Genomic DNA, 22,078 nt, shown 5'->3' on the forward strand with positions numbered 1-22,078 from the left:
ACACTGAACTTAGCCTATCAGTGATGGCCCTTTTAAGCTAGTTAATGAGCAGGTTAAAACCCCATGTTAGCAATGCTGCCATTATAAAAATATGTGCTGATATATTCTTTCACATTTGGGTATTGGTCTTCTTCTAAGGCAATAGATCTGTTTAAGTTGGAAATCATTGTGAACAATGGTTTCATAAGTAACTAATAGCAGCTGTGTAAGAATAGCTACACAACAACAATCCGATTATAAATAAGAATGAAGTGTGGATCAATTGTGAGGCCATTAACAGATTCCATCTCTGATTTAATGGATGATACCAGCAATGCAATGAAATTGCATGTTGTCTGATGCAAATGAAGAAAAGAATGCATGTATGATGATATTTGAAAATAGTAAGTTCCTAATCATTTACTTCTTTGCACTTCGAGGTACTTTTCATTTCTTGGAAAGATGGGTTAATGCTTATTGGTGATAAAAGTTACACTTCATTTTTTTTAAAAAAGGAAGTATAGAACATGGTAGAACTTTTTAGTAAGTGTTCTTGAACTTCAGGCTCAGGTGAGAAATGTTACTGATATAGACTGCAGAGAATGGAGATTCTAAGTCTTTTCTCATCGCTTTCTTGAGGTCAAGATAGTGTGAGGGGCTTGTGGATTTCCCTGGTGGGCCAAGAAACCATCACCCTCTAAAACCATTCAGTATGAGGCTGATCCCAGAAAGGAGGCCCAGAGTCTCTCCCCTCCAGGCTCTCTTCCTTTTTCCAGTAATATAACAAAATTGTAGAATACTGCAGTAAGCAAGTGACAGAAAAAATACCACTACAAGCCATTTGGATTGTTTTCTGCCTACTGTTGGTTCAAACGAGTAGGGTGTGGCTCCGTGTCCTGAGTGTGGTCTGGCCACCACCCTGGGTACAAGCCACATGGTAATCTGTGCCAGGCCAACCCGGCATCAAGATGGCCATTATTCCACTCTGTCCTTAGCTCCCCTGTGCTAGGTGTCTGGATGAGATTCAAGGTATTAGTCACCTTTGACACATTCACACTGACTCTTTGCAAACAAGTATTTTGCTTCCCCACAAAAATCTCTTTGTTTCTGTCACCAAAGAAAAGAAAATCATGAGCCTGCCTCTTAGTACGTGCATTTATTTTACATGGATAAAGGACTGAACGCTTTTTTCATTAATCAACTTCAGAGAAAAAGGAACTCAATCATCACTACCTCTTGTTTCCTGAAACTAAAAAGATGAAGAAAGGGACCTGACCATTGGGGATGAACCCAAACTTGCAAAACTGCCAGGTATCCAGAGACTACTATGACAGTATAGCTAGAAGTGTGGAGAGGTGGTGCTACACTTGTTGACTAAGCACAAAGGAACTAATTTTGCCACGGACAAAAAGATAACAATATGTTCTACATTTATAAAGTTATTTCAATATGATTTCTCTCCTCTAATTAATCCTTATAAAATCTGAGAAATTATTATTCTTTTCCAGATGTTGAAATTAAAACACACAGATGGTTTTTTCCTACAGTTACATGTGTGACTGCCAGAGCCGAGCCATGAAACAGTACTTTTAGGCTTCACCACAGTGTATGATTCAAGACTCTGGGCTCTGCAGGCATTCAGGGGGTAAGAGGGACTGAGTCACTGCCACCTGTGACTTCTAAGCTCATTTGGTCAAGGTCTTTCTGACCGCCCTCTGCGTTACCTCTTTCTGTTAATTCATCACCACGTTTATTCATTTTAATCCTTTCGTACTTCTTGACTCTATTCCTTCTCGTCAGCAGTGTCCAAGTGCACACCAACCTCTGGACATCTGCGACTCATCTCCTGATGATCCCATCTTCACACTGTCTCTTGACAGACGGGTCCCCTCTCCCTGACTTGCCTTTCTTCCTTCCCTCTTTGTTCACTGGGAGACTTAACAAAATGATGCCCTTCTTTCTCCATCCATCCATGTCATTCATTTCTCAACACTTTGTTTGTCGGCCCTTTCTCTGGAAGGGAAGGCATTCAGCAAAAGCTATCTGCTTGGTATTAACTTCTCAAAAGGTTTTTGACTGTCACCAAAGTATGGGCTAGGAATCTTCAAAACTCACATGAAAATGCAGGATGAACCAGGAGTCATAGGGAATTCACCATTACTATTGAATATACCCTAGAGCTCATTATTAGTCTTTGAGTTGTTGAGTGGCCATTTTTATTAATATGTTGCTGACCTCTCCTGCTGTGATTAAAAATTGTCCAATACAGCATGACATAGATTGGTAAAAGTGATCAGTAAATCATGTAAAGGTGGAAACTCTCTCTACAGCCAATGGAGAAATATACTTCTAAATGGAGGGAGTTCTTTACTCTTAGTTAAGAAAAATAAACAAGTAAACATTCTCTCCGTACCAAGGACTCCTGTGGAAAATCAGCAGAAACTGGATGGACCTATTTCCGCTGCTGATGGCCCTGCCTCAGTGTGACACACACAAGTTGTCACTGCTGTCCAGCTGCCCAGCCAGAAGGCACATGCAGCCAGAGGTTTTCCAGAGTTCTGCAGGCCAAAGAGGCAATGCCAGACTCATGACTCTGATTAAATAAACCTCAGCAAATAAACACCTGTGGTATCTTCCCTTCCACAGTTCCCAGTAAACTTACACATGTACGCTTCCTAAGCCAAGAAACTGTAAAAATGCTGATGTGTATATATAAGAACATGGAGTTTTGTAAGCACTGAGTGTGACTAATGGTAGAAAATGCATTCACTAAAACAGTTTACTATGCTATTTTCCAAATCTCACAAAAATAACAATAATAAGCTAACAGCTTCAGAAGTTCCCAAGAGTTTGGAAGCTATAAAATCAAAATGAGACCCAAACATAGGTATTACATGTGCTGACGCTAAAAGATTAAAATTTTCCTTCACTCTGCAAGGGAAATAATACTGTCACTCACAGATTACAGCTAAGGCAAGACATCTATGCAGAGAATCACTATCATACCTCCACCCACCTTTAACTAGGTGTTAGAAAATACTTTCAACACCTATCGCTTTATAGGTACTAAATTCTGACTCATTAGTAGCAATAGACATATGAATAGAAGTCAATTTCCCTTCCTAGCTGATAATTCCTAATTAAAAGCTAAGCTTTTCTTGTGCTTAACTATCACCTGACTTCAGCTACTCCTGTCATTCTGGGCATGTCCTGTCACCTTTCCCTTTTCCAACCCCTCACCCCTTCTCTGAAACCACGAACTAAAGTAGGGAAAGAGGGAGGTGGTCCAAGACTGTTTATACCTTTCACTTACTGGGCCTTTCCTTCAGAAAAACAATATGGTTGGCCAGGTTGAAGCGTTATATTTGGTTTAAGTCACTCCTTACCTTGGGACTTTTCATGAAACTTGTAGTCAGCTGCAGAAATTTGAAAGAAGCTGGTTTACTGTTATTTTATTTCCTATGTGACAAAAAATATGAAAAATATTAAGAAAGGAAGAAGCATATAATGATGTATTCTTATTCTTTAAGAGACATCCCCTTATCCTCATCGAAGACATTGAAGATATCTAATCTCACCTCTTTGGAAAGCAAGAATATCTGCTCCTAGCCTTACATGTGTCTTTCTGTGTATCTTGACTACTCATATTTCCAGCCATCTAGAAAATGCAGGTAGAATGATGAGGTCCAAAGGCAGGATCCACAGGTGAAAGCTACAACAATGCATTGGGAGTATCTTCTAAGTGCTAGGCATCTCCAACCATTATACTTTATCATCCCATTTAGATTACCCTTATCGTAGGAAGAATTCTAGTTTTTTTTCTTAATATCCAGGAAAACAAAACTGAGGATAAGAGAGATTAAGTTGTTTGACCAAGGACTAGCTTAGAGAGCAAGGATGAGACCTCGAGTGATTAATCAAAAGCAGCTCTGCTTTGAGAAATTTTAACATATGGTTCCCCAAGGAAGAGAGAAAATTTAAACAGTGATAGGCCAGGCTTGGTAGCACACATCTGTAATCCCAGCACTCGGGAGGCTGAGGCAGGAGGATCCTTGTGAGTTCGAGAACAGCCTGGGCTACAAAGTGAGCTCAAGGCCAGCCTGAACTGCATATAGAGACCCTGTCTCAAAAAGACCAAAAACAAAACAAAACAAAAAAAAAAGAACAGTGATAGAAGTTCTCTACATTTGCAACATACCCAAAGAAAATGGAACAAAAACTTCCATAAGTGCCAGATAAAGAGCAGTATTAGCGTTGTCAATGACATCTAAAGTTATATGGTTTTTGAAAGGCAGAAGGTTTCAATACCAGGTATTATCTTGGATTCAGTGGTAGCTCAGCCATAAAAGTCTGTCTGAGAAGTGATTTAATAACCCAGACTTGCATTGTTTGTTTGTTTGGTGTTTTATTTTGCTTCACTTTGCTGTAATAGCTATGAAACATACCTGTATTGGCAAAAAGTTATTACGATAGAAAAAGTTTCCCTTGTCTCTTTGAAGACCACATCCAGAATTGACTGGAGAAAAAACATATTTTAGTGACATTAGAAATGGGGAGTGAAGGCAGAGAACTGCATATAATTTCTCCCTTACGATCTGAGACTGATTTAGTTCTTGGTGGAGACTTAGGAGGAAAATAATTAAGAAATAGGCACAGGGGAAAGTCGGGAAAGACCCAGAACAGTGAAAGTAAAGATTAAGAAAAGGCTCAGAAAAATACCAATAAATAAACCACTGATTACACTCGTTCCTAAGCAAATTCTTAGTGTTAAAAAAATCATTTAAATTTTCAGTGGGAATGATATGCAGTTATCACAGGGTTTTACACTTTCTGAGTTGTAGACAGCATTCTTGCACAAATACCACAACAGCCTGAAAACATTAGAAATACGAGGCTCCATTGTCATATTAGTAACAACAAAAGAATCTGAAAAGTCTATTTAAAAATACAGCCTTGATCCATAGCGAGTGGCTTACCCATGAAAATATACAGGTCAAGATGGCGTCTCCATAATTTTCCTTGTAGGTCAAACATAGAACTTTCACAGTATGGGAAGGAAGAAAAGAGCAGTGTCTTTGAACACAAAGTATTTTAATCTAAGCCTAAAGAGGAAAGTTAAAAGACAAATATTTTGATATATATCTTAAAGATGTAAGCAAGTAAGTAAGTACACCGCAGGAAGAAAAGATACGTTCCTTTGTAAAAGAGCACACTATTTGTCACTGTTAATAAATATCAAAATAGCAATCACTCTCGAATGCAAGATTTTGTTTAAAAAAATCTATAATGTAGTATTTACTAAAGCAGCTGCTTCTCTATTATGTTTCTACAAGAGCTTTATGAGAATAACAACAGAAAAGACGAGCTAATAACAGCTGTATGACTATTTGTTCAAACACTTCTGGATAATTCAAGTGGTCCACAGCTCTGGAAATTCCAAAAGGAACAGATAGAATGACCAATCCAGGACATCTCAGAACTGTAAAACAGAAGGAAAAAAAGAGGTCAGATAAACACCATGACCAATGGTAATGAGAAGGGATAGGGGAAAGAAAAAGTTATGAGAAATTTTAAATCTTATAGGAAAGTAAACTGATAATATTCTAGGGTAATAAGCAGAAAGCAAATAAAGAAAATTAAAAAGAAGGAAAAGAAAAGACAAAAGTGGTAAGAGAAAGCATGGAAACCTGACATTGAACTCTAAGAAGGAAAAGGCCTCTGGCTTTGGGGAATAAGTAGAAGAGCTATGCCTGTGGTCCCTAACTCAGAGCTGTCACCTTCTCAGGGTTAGAACCAGAACAGGAAGCTGAAGCTTCCTGGAATTTGAGGCTGATTCTGTGAGATGATACTGTAGACATCCAGAGAGGGCCTGGACCTGGTGCCTGACAGTGTAGCTGGTCAGGGTTTTCCTTGGCCCAAGAAGCAAGTCTAGATACAGGATAAAAAGCCTCAATATAAAACACAAGCCCTTAGGCCCAACTGCATAACCATCTGCACCACACCCCTGTTGGACTTGAGTTCACCTTGAGCATTTCCTTCGACCATGCGGTGTGAACAACTAGCTGCCTTGACTCCTAGTGATTTCTGGATGACATCTGCTCTGAAATCAAGCCTAGTTGATTTATTAAGAAAAGTAAGTGAATGAGTCACAGAACGGTAAGTGGGAATTCATAACAGAAGAAATGAATCCCCGTCACTTATTTTCAGAATCATAACTTCTGAAATTAATATTCAAAGTCAAACAAAAATTAGCAGAGGAAATGAAAGAGAACGAAACTTACTTTCTCAGAGCTAACTTAAAGTGCAGAAATTTACTACACACTCCATCAGTGAGCTAAAAACTATGTATAATCTAAAACCAGTCATTACGAGAAAGTTATCAACTTAAAATTAGTGTAAGAGTGTACTGTTTCCATGTGATAACTTGAAGACATTTACTATCACACTTCATTTAGTAAAAACTTTCAAAAGGACGAAGCAGTAAGATTAACGATTAACCAGTGTCTCGAGTAGTTTTCTCTCATTGCTGAGACAAAATACCCAACACCCGAAACTAAGGAAGGAAAAGTTTATTTAGCTCACAGTTTGTGGAGGTTTCCGTCTGTAATCAGCTGGCTCCAAGGCAGGATGGCATGGTGAGGGGCAATAATTCAAGGTGACAGAAGACAGCAAAAGCAGCAAGAGCAAAGTGGAGGGAAGAGCAAGCACCTTTTCCTCCCTTATATTGTAAGCAGGCTGCCGGACCCCTAGGGCGGGGTACTACAGCATACACACCATCTCGGTGCCCTGCTCTTGCACAGGATGAGGCTATTCACCAAGTGAGGACCCTGAGCTCATGCTGAGTCCCTAAACTTCTAAACTTTGCAAGCTGACACAATATATCAACCATTACAACCACCAACTAGGTGTTTTGTATCAAACTTTATAAATAATCACAAGTGAAAAAAAGAGTCAGGAAAGTGTTTGACTAAACAAACCTAATAAAGGGAAACAGAATTTGCAGAAAGAAGCAATGGTAATGGATTACAAACATAGACATTTTTAAAAATCTGAGATTCTTAAAACTAACTTTAAATGCAGAAATTTACTACACACTCCATCAAATATGGATAAATTCACTCGTAAATTATGCAATTGTTGAAGCTTTTATAATGTCATGCCATATAAACTGTTTTGGAGAAGAAAGGGCTTTCCAAAATTTAAATACAGTACTAGTTCACTAGAGGTCACTTACCACAAACAAAATGTCTGTATTCAGAGACCTGTGAGAGGTAAACACATCATACTAACAGGGGCTAGGGCTGCCAGATTACTAATTTCCCTTCAGATGTCCAACAAACACTGTACGGTTGAATTGTTTAACCATAGTGCTTTACAATCAAATAAAGCCTGGTGCTTCCCTGCCTCTTAAGATCAATCATAGCACAAATTCAATCGCTCAAAAAAGTGAGAGGGAGACAGGTTCACGGGTGACTGCATTCTAAAGAGAGTTTTTTGGGAACGTAACCAGAGAATACCACAAAATTGCAAGGAAAAGGAACTCCTAACTCAAGAAAAAGCACCTAATAGCTCTATTTCAAATCAAAGCTTAGCATTAAGATAAAAGTTTAACAAAGTCGCATCAGATCACTTTAACAGAGACCAAAAGTGCTTACTGCCAAGTCCGTAACACAATCTAGTTACAATTTATGGATCAACATTGGGACGAGGAATCGATCCCCAATTTATTAAACAGGCACTGGACCCATCCACTGACAACCTTGACAAACTGTATCAAAATGTAATTCAGCACATCATGAACTATCACCAGTAATTTAATCACTTCCACCTTAAAATGCATATTTATTTATTCTTCTCTCTTCTCCACTTCTGCCACCTCCAGACCTTTGGTAATATGACCTTCACACATCTCTTTCTGAATTATTTTACCATTTTGCATTCATAACACAGCTCACAAATGATATCACACATTAACTGCTTGGCATTTCCATAAAATAGTGCCATAGAATTTTAGTTTAAATAATGGCTATTTTTAAGAGCTTAACAAAACTTTTACTATATTAAATTAACGGAAAACAGCAGCACAGCATGTGCTCTTACCACTGCTACACGTTTGGTCAGAATGGTATTTGCTCAACAAAGCTGGACTAATGCTCAGGAATCACTAATGATTGATTCTTGCTTTTGAACATGTGTGAGGTGTGCTGGAAAAATATAGTGTTGAAATTTAAAAATCTATTACAGTAAAAGACCTAATGCCGTTAGTCCTTCTCAGAATCCTCCCCTCACTTACAGCCCACTTCTCCCATCTTTCCTGCCGCTTTCTGAAGCAGTTCTGGAAGTCCTCTTTCATGTCAGTAGTTGTGCTCTCCTGGCTGCCTGGAGTCCTGAACTGATTCATAACGTTTCTCTTTCAGGGTTGTTACCCATTCGGCAAAGAGCCACGAGTCACACAGTGCCAGACCTGGTGAACAAGGTGGGTGACGACAAACTGCGATGGTTTGGGGAGCCTGTCCTTCTGCTGCAGGGCACTCAGCAGCAGCATTCTCTGTATTCTGATCTCACCTGAAAGAAAAAAAACCCTCAGGAAAGAGGTGCTTCAGAGTTGCTTCAGAAAGCAGCAAGAAGGACGGGATAAGTGTGTTTGATGCAAGGGGGAGGTTTTGAGGGGGATGAACGGCAATGTGTCTTTAATAAATTTCTAAATTTAAACATTCACTGTATGTTTCCATCACCCTCACGTAGCGGAAGCAGAGTCCCGGATGTGACACCACTGAGCCATTAGCGAATGTCTGAGAAAGTCGACGCATTCTTTTATTGGGATTTGAAAGTCACCTGTGTTTCTGCGACTGCATCCCACACTTCAAAGTGGGATGTGGACACAGCATACCCAGTGTCTCCCAGTCGCCTGCACCAAGGCCAGGGACACTCTGTCACTCCTGGCTCTGTTTGTCCTTCCCTGCCGCAAACAGGAGTCCCTGGAAGTCATGCAGCCTGAGCCCCGGACCCATGGCAGCAGAGCTAAGGAGACTCCCTGGAATGTTTCTCAAATTAAACAGCCGAGGAAAGGAGTGTGCACAGAGAGATAAAAGAGCACTGCACAGAACGGCCTCCCCCGTCCCCCAGATTTACCCAGCATCACCGGGGACTAAATTCTTTTCCTCTCTCATCCGTTCTCTCTCTCACCCCTATGGTTATTTGGCCAAGGCAGTGCTTACAGAGGGCTCTTTTATTTCTGTATTTTTGCTTTTGGTATGAAATCTCTTTACGTATTAAATACCTTCAGGGTTACTCGTTTTCCAAACTATGAAGAGCATAAAATAAGAGAAGGATGTGTGATTATTGTGTAGTTTGAAGATTGAATGGAATGAAAATTAACAGTGCAGTGAGAACATTCAATTTATAGCAAATGAATTCAACATAACTAATGTGATTACAAGGAATATCAAAAGAATTAGCTTAAAAATACAACCAAAATCGGGAAAATAATATGCTATGTCTTGCCATTAATATACTACATGTTTCAGTTGCCTTTAGGGTTAATTTAAACCCTGCAAAAATGCTTTCAAAAATATTCCTGTAGTAGGGTGTGGTGGCACATGCCTGTAATCTCTGCACTCAGGAAGCTGAGGCAGGAGGATCACTGAGTTCAAGGCCAATCTGGGCTACAAAGTGAGTTCAAGGACAGCCTGAACTACACAGCAAAATCCTGTCTCTAAAAGAAAAAGAAAAAGTCATTGGAGTCTACTGTTTACATGCCTTAGGCATATAATAAATTTTCTGTATTCTTTCTCCTATATACAAATTAATAATGGAGATATCAGTTACATATTTACTTGCTCTTTGTAAAATTTATACATCTTACCTCATAAATATACATAATTATTATGTATTCAATAAAAAGAATATTTAGAGTGAAGATTTTTAGATATATAAACTAAAATTGTTAATTTAGTGAGTAAACTGTAATCTGGAATATTTTCTTCCAAAATAAACTGTTTTATTTGTTTTGTGTTTTGTTTTGTTTTGTTTTTTGTACTGGGAATCGAACTCAGGACTTTGTACTTACCATAGGTGCTTGTGCTGCTGAACTATATCCCCCTGGCAGTACAGTATTTTAAATTAATCCTATTTATAAGATTTTTATGAATCGAGAATTAAACTTATTCTTCCCATTGAATGAAAAATTATGCACAAAATGTACACTTACTTATACTAATATCCTTTCATTCAATATTTGTAAAGAAAATCCTACTCACTGTGGTTAAAAAGGTTCCTATCCTAGTGAGTAGAGCAATTTCAAATACCTGCTTAAGTGAAATTTTAGGGTACAATTCAGATTTATCACTTAATTTAAATTTTAGAGTACAATTCAGATAAAATTTAACTGGATAAAAATATTTGATCTAATACAGGTAGAGGTGTGATAAGTCCTAATTCAGTAGTGAAAAATCAGCATTGCTTCTCTTAGTATTAAACAAAGCCAAGCTCCCCTCCAATTTAAGAGCAGGAAAAAGGATGTAGAGAAAGCGCTGGCTCAGCAGGTGCCTCCTTCAGCCTGACCCAGAGAGCACAAGGCCATCACAAGTACACAGGAGGCCAGGGGAGGGAGAGGAAGCACTCCTGTCACTTAGTATCTTATTAAGCAAGTGATATTTCTTGCTATACAGGAAGGAGTCTACGTGATTAATGCTGCAACTCATCATTTCTATTTGAATACTAGAAAGGTCCAGCAATATTGATGGGAACCTCTGTTAGCTATTTCATTAAAAATACAGCTGTCATCAGGAAACCAGTAACTTGTCAAAGGAAGGATTCCGAGTTTGTCTTCCAGTTATATTTGCTAACAGTGAAGATGTTCAGTGCTTTTGTTACTGTGCAGTCAATATATAGTGCGGAGAGCTGGGGGCTGCTCTCACCCCTGCACCACAGACATGAGGTGCCATTTAAAAACAGACAGAAGTCACATGTGTGTTACTGAAATGCTAGAAAATACACAGCTTCACTTTCCATTCCCCAGGTGATTCTACAAAATACGAAAATAAAAATCTTTTAAGTGAGTTTCTCGATGGAGATGCTATCAGCAGTTGGGGATGGAAAAGCCTTTGCAGATAGATCATCACACACATTGCTTAGGACTCCACAGCCCTAAATGACAGGGGCTTTGGGAAAATGTTCTGACCACCATTATGCACTTTCAGAATTCCTCCTTATGAGTGGAATCACCCCACTTCCCTCTCCAAATCCACAGCTAACGAAAACCAGCAGGCTGACATGTGAGATGTGTCCAGAAAAAGTCACCCTATGCTTTTTCCTGTTATGCATGTGCCTTCTGGGTGCTTGCCCTGTTCTAAAATCACGTACCCATTTTTCAGAGCCCTACCAAATTCATACACACAGCCAAGTTCTTATCAAAAGTACTAAAAAAGAACATACTCCCATTTGAAACACAGAGTTTTTCAGCGGTGTAGCAACCTGAGAAAGTATTTTCCCCAACACCCTTCCTTTACAGATCCTAAACCAAGTGATTTGCCAGAGTTCACAGATACTAATTAGCGCCAAAGTTCAGCATAGAGCCCACCGCTCCCCAGCTCTCTCCCCAGGCCCTTCTCATTCCTCTCCAACTCCAAAATGCAAAATAAACAAGGACCTTTTGATACACCTCTCAAGAGACTTTTAAACATGAAGTTTTACCTCTAAGAAGCCAAAAGGGAGACTTTCTCACCCCTGAAATGTGATTCTCCTGACACATCTGCCCTTAGAAATATTTTCACCTATCACTAAGAACAAATTTTTATTAAAAAGTAATACATACCTATTGAAATTCTGCCTTATAAAAACTCAACTTAATTTTTTTAATAGAAAAAGAAAGCCTTTAAGTCTTTTCTAGTGAGTCTGAATGCCGCACTTTCAAACAGGATACTTTTGAGTCTTAAGGTAAACATATCTGCCAACCACAAGCCACATGTAACAGTTAAAACTACCACACACTATGCAAAAAGGCAGGCTAGTTCACTATGAAGTGGTCTCTCTGTAAAGTAACAGCGTCCAATCAATACATATATTAAATATATTTGTTATTTTCTTTAAGAGGAAAAATGTTAGTCTACAAATGTATACCACTTCCACTTTTACCACAAAGAATATTTTTATCAGTATTATTATCAGATTGACTGGATTGCCCATTTCTTATCTGCGTGTGCTTTTCAAAATAAATACTTTGATTAATAAAATAATGACTGTGGTTTTTCTAAGTTCTTAATTTAATGCCTAATTTTACAGCTGTTCAGGCACCTAGACTATTATCATTAAAATTCTTGGAACTGACACTCAGAGCTCAGAGCTAAATACAAACAAGTGTAAGATTTTATTTTTCAGCTCTAAATGAAGGTATAGAATCTAAACATTTAGTATCTTTCTACAAACAAATGAATAGACTTCTATAGGCTTACCTACCTCCCCTATGTGTAGGTACATTGGAAAATAAAGGTAAATAATTATACAAGATTAAAGCCACATAAATACTGAGCACCATTCTGTACAGAATTAAAATCTTTTAGTTACTACAAAATTAGCATAGCCTTTAAGGGCTAGTAGGCATTGGATATACCCTCTTCTAGCTTTTCATGATTCTCAAATGCCACCTGTGAATCAAACACAGTCCTCAAAGTACCGTACACATTAGAATCACTTGGAGGTATTGTTAACATGAACATCCCGGTCCCAAGCAAGGTGCAGTAATTTACATTATATGAGGAAAAACCAATGTCCTTGGTCCTGATAGCACACTTGCAAACTGCTGCCTTAAAATTTTTTTTTTTTTTTTGGTTTTTCTCCAGTACCAGGAACCGAACTCACGACCTTGCGCTTGCCAGGCAGGCGTTTGCCTTAAAATATTTTAAAATACATTTCTATTGCTGTCAATAATCAGAAATACAATTTTCATTTCTCCACACTGTGCACATATACACAGATCAAGCTTAATGTTTGAAAAATATTGCTCATAACTTAACTTTCTTTCATCATTTAACTTATTAGTGACTATTGGCTTGTACTGCTATTTACCAGGTGCCTGATACACTTGAGTAGACTGCTTGTTTCCAAGCGCTTCTCACTACATAAATTAAAGATGCATAATGCTAGGGGGTAGATAATAAGAAGACCCACATTTGCAGAGAGAAGAAAATGTAGTTCAAGTCAGTTAACACAACTTGCTCAAGATGACATAGCTTAAGCATTTTTGGGCTAGGGTGGAGCACAGATCTACCTACTCCCAGAGTGTAACGGTGAGAGTTGCTCCCTAGGACTGAGATATCTCACTTTGAACGTCAGAACTACCCCATCATGGCTGTGTGAGTTGTGGCAGGTTACTAAGCCTCTCTGAGCTTCAGTTTTTCCCAGGTACACAAGAGATACATTGACAGGGCCTATCTGAGATCAGTGAGGATTAAATGTGGAAAGCCATGACATGTGCTGGGCATGGTTAGCACATGGTAGCGCTTCAAAATTGTTATCTATTTTTACACAGAGACTGAGCTCTTCCCTTAGTCTTTCCCATTCAGTTGCCATCACCAAAGGACTCATCCTCAGGGGCTGGGGATTTAGCTCAGTGGCACAGCGCCTGCCTGGCAAGCACAAGGTCATGAGTTCGATTCCCAGTACCGGAAAAAAAAACAGAAAAACCACCAAAAAATCCCCTCATCCTCTTCAGCTCTATTTCAGCTTGCCAAGTTGTCTCTGGTCCCAGAGCCAGGAAGCACTCACTGCTTCTTCCTCCACCTTCTCCATCACAATCAGCCCTCTTACAGCGTTTGTCCCCACATCCGGGCTTAAGCAGTGGGAAGAGATCTTTGCATCTTGATGGAACAGACCTTTCCTGTTCCCCTCTCAGCAGAAAATCGAGCCTGGTCAGCTTGGCCACTACAGATGGATTCCACTCAAGCCTAGTGGTGGAGTCTCGTTTCTCGCGAGAGAACTTTGATAGCAGCAACTCAGCCCGGGCTCCCAAGCAACACCACAAGAATGCACTCATCAGAAAGACCTGCAAGCAAGCTCCAGGCCAACTCGTGGAAATCATTTGAGACCAGGGCCTGTATGACATGTCAAATCCATGAAATTCTCAGACTGTGGTTCTAAAATCTGTAACTGGAAAGCTCCGAAAGGTACAGAGTAAAAGTAGGAGGGTGCTGTATTTATTTGGATTCACATAAATATGTTTAGGATTCTCAGGTCTATATTGTTTACTATCTCCAGTACTTTAGGTAACATTCTTTAGCTCTTTAAACTTAAAATATCCCATATAATAGAAATAACAGTATCTGGATAAGGTATGATATAGATTACTCCTAGAGTAATTCTAATTACTTCTACATTTAGAAATAGCACACGTTACATCTCCTGGATTGCTTGACACTTATGGGGTACTTAATTCATTACAGTGGTAGTCATTGTGAGAACCTATGAGACTTGAAAAGACAAACATTTTAAGACAAAGTAGAAGATATCTCTCTCTTTTGGGAAGTTGTAACAATTACTTCGTTCTTTCAAACTCCAGTTTGATGGTCAGAAAACAGCCCGAGTCACAGAACGACAAGCCTTAACTTCTTGATAAACTTTATTCCTAAGGAAAAGATTTTTCTCCTCCATTTCTCACAAAAATCCACAAGGGAATTCTTCTATACATGCTGCAAACTAAACTCACATGTTATCCTTAAGTAGCTGGCCTCAAAGTTACTAAGATTTCATTTTACTTCTGATGTTGTTAGGAACATAACATTCAGGGAGCTAGGATATTTTTCTCTATCAGGGAGAACGTTACAGGTTAGATCTAAAGTCTGTGTGTTCAGAGGTGGAGCTTCTGAAGGGTGACTGGATCATGGCGATGCTATACTTACCAGTGGATTAACCCACTGATGAGTGTATAGCTAAATGTGGAATTAGGAGGTGAGGCTTGGTTGAGAAGGTAGGTCATTGGGAGCCTGACCTGAGGGATGTATTCTTGTCCATCACTCCACTCTCATTCTCTCCCTGCCGCACCCCCCGGCAGCCATCAGGTGAGCAGCTTTCCTCTGCCCTGCCCTCTGTCATGCCATTTCAGTATTGAAGCCAACCAGCTATGGACTAAATCCTCTGAAACCGTGACCCAAGTCAAACCACCCTCCTTTAAAATTGTGGTTGTCAGGTATTTTGTCCCAGGGTTGGGAAAGTGACTAGAACAAAAAGTTGGACAGAGAGGTAGGGTGTTGCTGTGACTACCACTGATTGTGTGGTTCAGAAGCCTTTAAAACTGGTTTGCAGGGAGTATGGAGAGTGGGAGATGCCACTTAGGGAGGCCTTAGAATATTGTAAGCAGAGACTGATGAGGGGTAGTGGTGGAACCTCAAAAGACAAGAATGCTGATAGGAATGCAGACAATAAAGGCTAAGCTGAAAAGGTTTAAATTGAGAAAGAAGACTCTACTGGAAAATGGGCTAGATGCTGTATAACATTCAGGCAAGCCAATTGTTTTTGTGTGAGTATGAATTTAAAGGTGGTGGACTAACTAATCTGACTGAGAAAATTTCAAGGCAGCTCAAAGTTCAGCCTGTGGCATGGGTATTTCTGGCTGCTTTTAGTCAAATGTGTGAAAAGATATGAATATTTTGTGGCTTGGTCAGAAAGAAGTGCAGATAAAGTTGGAACCAAATGAAGTGTCGTTTCAGAAAACGATGTCATTAGTGAGAAGCCGGGTACTTTGTACTAAAACAATAGGGAAACTACCTTAAGGGCATCTGAGGAACTGACCAGACCACAGTCACCACAGGCTCAAGTGTATAAAAGGATAAACTCTGGAAATTTTGCTTTGAGAAGTGTCCCAGGATATCCCACTCATTCAGAGCTGCAGAGGGAAGTAAATCCATGGGTTCAACCACCCAGGCTCTCAAAGGCTGCACAGTCCTGGTACAAAGGGACCAAGTTACTGCTTAAACTGCCAGCAGATCTTAGGGTCATCCACGTGGTGCTGGTATTTCAGGCTTGCAAGAGTTATGGAGTCACAGACGCTTTGACCCAGATTTCAAAAGAGAGCCTGAGAGACAAGGCAAAAATGTGTGACAGGGTCACAGTCCCTGCCAGGAACCTCTGAGAGGGTGAGGCATGAGGCTGTAAGGGTGAAGCCAAAAATTCAGTAAAGACCCCACCTCACAAGTTAGAGATAGGAAGAATATAGAATGGCTGCTCGGAAAAGCCCTTTCAGATTTTTATAGGGGCTCACAGCTAAGACCTTACCTTGAATCTTAGAGGAGACTGGACTTGGACTTTCCAGCAGTGCTGGAATTGTGAAGACTTTGGCAGCTCTTTTCAAGGTGGATTAAATTCAATTTCCATGATGATATGGACATGAATCGTTGGGGGACTAGGGCCAGAATGTTACGGTTTAGGTCTCAAATGCCCTGTGTGTTCAGTAGTTGAGCTTTTGGCAAGTGATTTGATCAAGGGGGTGCTGTGCTCATCAGCGAAGTAAGCTACTGACACATCCATAGCTGAATGTCCTGTTAGGAGGCAGGTCACCGGTGTGACAGAAGGGGGAGGCAGGACCCTGTGGAGGAGGCGGGTCACTGGAGGTGTGACGTGGAAGGAGGTGTATTCTTGTCCTCCACCAGCCAGTCTCAGCCTCTTTCTCCCTCTTTCTCTCTCTCCCTTTCTCTCTCTCTCATCGCCCTCCTCCTCTTTCTCTCTCCCTCCTTCCCTTCTTCCTGTCTGCCATGAGGTGAGCATCTTTACATCTTTCTTCTGCCATGCCCTTCTTCCATGCCACCTCTGTCTCACGGGCAACCAACAAAGGACTGAACCCTCTCCTCCTTTAAGCTGCACTGCCCCAGTGATAGGAGAGTGGCTCGTACAGAGTGTAAAAACTGTAAGCAGAACATTTCAAGGAACCACATAAAGTAACAGGGAAGATATTATTGGCTCTAAAGTACTAAAGTAAAACTACACAACAGAAATGTATGAGTACTTAACTAAATGTCTTAAAGCTTACAAAATACCAGTGAGGCAATTCCATCTAGATCTACAGTGAAAAGTTAGCTCAGCTGTGTGGTATGAGCACCCTATGCACGAAAGGGTAAAGATAAAGGCATGAAAGCCATGTCTTAAGAAAACCTCAACCAGGATACAGTTAAGCACTGATATAGTCAGCTTCTTGGATGGCAACCCAAAAAGTGAAAACACAGGGATTTTTTAGCCTCTCTTAATAAAGGAAATGCTAGTTAATCAGAAGAGATCTACTTTTTAAAATGCTTTGCAGTGAAGGACAGGATGAATTTATCATGTATATCCTCCTGAAAAGAACATTAAAATGTATAACACCAAGTTCCCATCTCCTTTATATTGACTTTTCCATGTAGCTCATCTCCTTTATGTTGACTTTTAGTGTAAAAAAGAAAGGGTACCCTACTAAAGCACAGTGCAATGAAGGCATTTTAACAAAACGGTATCATAGCATGAGTAGAGTACCTAATTTCTGGTTATATAACTTGACAAAGATTAAGAGCTTAAAAAATTTAGAGAAATAAGTGGTAGGGTTACTGCTCTTAAATATTAATGCCTGTACTTCCAGGCTTCCCACAGATACTGAAGGAGAAAACTTGAGCTGGCTAGTACCTGAAACACAAGTATTATGCATTCTCGATTGAAATATTATCCTGTGCCAAATGGCAAATAAGCAAGTGGCAAAAGTAACACTGATCTGAAAAACAAAATGAGCCCATTTATATTTTGGATCAAATGGAGTATAAGCTCTTTTCTACATATTAGGTAACTTGTATCACTGGAGACAAAGACAAAATTTTTTAGGAAGAAACTTTAGATTGCTTCAATGCTCAAGGGAGGTGAAAAAAATCAACATAACAAAGAATCCTTAACATGAAAGAAAGTGTCCTTCTAAAATTCCTTCTCTCCAGCCACTGTGATATTATCCTGTAATTAGATCTGATTTCCCTCCAGCCTTAGCACTCAAGATAATTATTAAATACCCAAAATTAGTACTTCAATTTTGTTTAATTAAGACTATTACCACTTCCATGGGTAATATAGTCAAACTTAACTTCATTTTTAGTCTTCTCAGATAAATCTAGGACCTCCCACTGGGATTTAATATAGTACAAATTTTATGGTATAATATAAAAAATTGTAAAAATTGCAACTGTTTCTATTATCATTAAACCCAAGTGTATTTTGTGATTTCCAAAAGGGAAAGACTCCACAGTAGCTTTCCTTTGGCTTTGTTTTGATTTGCTTTAGGACTGCAAAAGCATAATATTTTATCTATTGTAGGGATTAAATAGGCATGCATGGGCTGCTCTAGAAAGTGAATTATGTTTTTTTTTTTTTTTTTTGGTTTTTCTCCGGTACCGGGAACCGAACTCACGACCTTGCGCTTGCCAGGCAGGCGCTTTGCCGCTGAGCTAAATCCCCAGCCCCTATTGTTTTGCAGCACTGTTATACTTAGAAAATGAACTGCAATTCCACATGGACTTTTTCAAATGGTGGGGGCATAACTATCTGCAGAAACTGAAGTCCCCCAGTACTTTATTCACTTGTTATTCCACTTAATCATTATTTAAACAACCTTACGTACTGTGCTTCACACACTGAGCTGGGCACTTGAATACAGGTGACTTCCCCACCATCCATATACCACCAAGGAACTCACAGTAGTTTGCAAGTAGAAAGAGGCATATAATAACTCTTAAAATGCAGTCGTGAGCCACATAACATTTCAGTCCACAGTGGACTACATATATGGGAGAGGTCCCAGATGATCATACTATAGCCTCGGTGTGCAGTGAGCTATATCACCTAGGTTTTTGTAAGTACCCCCTATCATGTTCACACAATAACAAACCATATAAGAAGCGCCCCTCAGAACTCCCACTGTGAAGGGAGGCATGGCTGTAATTATTCAAATTATGATACAAACATAGGGCAGCAACAAAATGAAATCATTGATTCTTCCCACACGGAATTGGGTCAATTTTCCCAAAAGAAGTTGAAATTCCACTTGAAGTGGGCCATCCAGAATCAAGAGGGACTTTCTGGGGAAGGGGCCATTCCAGGAAAATGAATCCATGAACAAGAGATCAGAGTGTGAGCAAGAAGACGAAATGCAAAACGAAATGCTTGAAAGAACTTTTAGACAAAATTCTGAAGAGTTCAAAGTTCATATTTTAAGTCCCTGGGATCTCAAAAAGGTTTTAAAACAGGCTTATGCAGTCAGCTCTGTGCTTTATAAAATCATTGTGGCAATGGAGACATAGAGTGTAGGTGCTGATTAAAAGCACACATGTACATGATAACTTCTGAATATTTTTCTTCACACTAATCATTCCACTTCCAAATGTGCTTTGACTTAGCTGCTGAAACCAGCAAAGCCTTGCAAAGTTTCAGCTCATAGCGCAAAGATAGACGGGTTACCATTGGGAGACTCAATGTGCCTCTCGGGCTCCTTCCATGAAGGGCATTAACTTCATGGCTAAGCCAACCATTTACAATTTCATTTTAAACTATTTCTGCATCTGGGAGAAATCTCAATCTCTTAGTCATGGCTTTACAGGTAAACAAGCATCTTTTCATTGGAAATCTGTCTGCTCGTTTCCTGGTGCAATACCTTGTGTGTGCAATGGATGTGTGGAGTCCTGGTTACCAGCAGGGGTCTCCACAAACTGGGTCGCTGTCCCTTCCTACTGGGTTGCCACTGAGGCTCTACTCACCTTCTTTAGGGCAATTTTCCAAAGTATCACTGTGCCAAAGATCAAAATATGGCAAAAAAAAAAAAAAAAGGAATGAGAAGAATATAAATTCAAGTCATGTTTCACGACCAGCCCAAAACACCAGGGAAAAGTAATCCCAGGTGACCAGATGGTGCTGAAGCACCACTTGGACTCAGAGCAGGACACCAGTGCATGGTTGAGCTTCACAACAGAGGGATCTGCTTCCAGCCTGAGAAGCCAAGCCAGACACTAATAGTGCCAGAAAGCGGACACTTTTCAGTGGGCCAGCAGGTCACAGTGAGACTCTAAGCGCACTGTTAGTAAACACCACTAGGCTTTGGCCAGGGCAGCAAGTAGCTGGACTCAAACTACTCAACTACTCCTGGCCACCTGCTGCACATTCCTCCCCTGCCGCCCCACCCCCACACATTACCCTGCGGAGTCCAAGATCACACAGGAAATAAAGCCTTGATCCATGAAAGCTTTGGCCATTACCATCCCAAGCAAAAGATGAAAGGATTCCACTGGGGATCTCAGCCAAAAACACTTTTACACTAAAGTCTATGTTCTTATCTGGAAAAAAGCATGGTTACTTATTCTGCAATGGATTTTTATTTTTCCTTAAGAACTTAATTTTCCCCATTTACTATGGGTTTGCATTTTCAAAATAGTTCAAACTCACAGAAAGTAGAACCCAAAAGAATATTACAAAGAAACCACCCTTATCTCAGAGCGGCAACCCTAGGATGAAGTAATAAAGCCCAGTATAGTAATACACTGAGAGTCAAGGACAGTAGGAGTTTCCTATGCACAAAGAATTACAGATTCTTCTTCCTAGGGTAATTCTCCATAAATATTCCCTCCACACACCTCAAACTAAATTCCAGATCTGAAAAGCTCACATTTCATCCTTACTGCTACTTAAAGGCCTTCCGCTAAGAACATGCCCAGTGTGTGGCAGAAGGCTGTTATTTATTTTAGAGGTTTGTCAATGTCTCAGTCCTCCAAAGAGTCTAAGGCAAAATCTCTGACATCCCAGTAAAGATATCTAGAAAGCACAGATTCCTGACTTGCTATCTGAGACTCAGGTAACCCGGGAGATAAAAAGGGGAGTTTTACTGTTGGGCTTTCTTAGAAGTTTATATCCCTAGAGAAAAGGAAGTAGTAAGAAAGTTAAAAGGGGAATGGGATCGAGACAAGACTAATGTAGCTCTATATTTGTTTTCCAGCTTTCTCTAATATATTGTGATTGTTTGATGATGTTTGCATGATGCTATTTAATACCAGCACCCTAACTGCCCTAAAGGGCTTTTTTGTTGTTGTTTTAACTAGAATCAGGGAACAGGTTGTACCAAATCCGTCTGTCCATCTCAGTAACTGAGTAAAGTTAAACTCTACTGCAAACATCCCTGGATTTGAATTAATTTATCTTACTTAGAAGGCACAGCAACACACAAACCCTTTACAACTTTATATTTCAAATACCTAGCATGACTTATTTATTTCCTCTTTTTAGAATGAGATGAAAGGATGACGCCTTAGAAGCTTACAAAAGAGTAACATCAAATAAGATATAATGAAAACAAATTGACTGGAGATGATATGTAACTCAGTTGAAACAGATACAGATTAGAGGAGAACCTGGGGTCCCTATCACCAGATGATATGGAAAACCCAATATCTCTAAGGAATGTGGAGTAACTTAATCTCCTTTCTATTTGGAGGCTTATAAAAGAAATGCAATGTAAAGTGTTTTGTAAACGAGAACATATTACATGCTTGTCCTTAAGAGTGGATGGATATCTATGTTGTTGGCATTTTGCAATTGTTCTTTGTTTTTAAATTCTCTTTAAAATAAAATAAAATAAAAAGAGTGGATGGATACTTCCTCAAAAGATTACTCTTTAAAGATACACAAAAAAAACCTAGACAAAACTCTTTCGAGTGGCTTACAATTCACCAGAGATTTCCTACCGATACGCGTTTACCAAACAACGACAAGACCAGGTTTGTGAGATCCGGTTCTGAGCTCCTGTTACCCGGCAAACTCTCTGAGACCCAGAGGGGAACAGAACCCCACCCGGGAAGGGGCGGGTGGGGAGCAAGAGAGGGGCTGCAGGACGCGTTGTGCACTCCGCTCTGCGGCACGCACGCTAGTGCGCCTTGCGCCTCGACCCCGTGCCCGCGCGCACACACAGACACACACACACGCAGTCACACGCACTCACACACACGCCCGCAGCAGCTCCCGCGAGCTCCCCGTCCCGAGCGTCACCTACCCTGGGGCTGCGCGGCTCCGGGCTCGCGGGACCTGGGCGCGCGGACGGGGCAGGGGGTCCCCGCGCTGCGCT

At 40.1% G+C, this 22,078-nt stretch overlaps 1 protein-coding gene across 1 annotated transcript in view; it reads right to left on the minus strand.

Annotated features, from left to right (window-relative positions):
* Positions 1-22,078, minus strand: part of Arhgap24 (Rho GTPase activating protein 24) — a 438,515-nt gene extending 416,437 nt beyond the window's left edge. The window contains exon 1 of the mRNA XM_005401366.2: positions 22,007-22,078. The gene's annotated coding sequence lies outside the window, so the exon portion shown is untranslated. The remainder of the gene's footprint in view (positions 1-22,006) is intronic.

Source organism: Chinchilla lanigera, unplaced genomic scaffold, assembly GCF_000276665.1.
Source record: "Chinchilla lanigera isolate Chin_1 unplaced genomic scaffold, ChiLan1.0 scaffold00073, whole genome shotgun sequence".
NCBI classification, from domain to species: domain Eukaryota; kingdom Metazoa; phylum Chordata; class Mammalia; order Rodentia; family Chinchillidae; genus Chinchilla; species Chinchilla lanigera.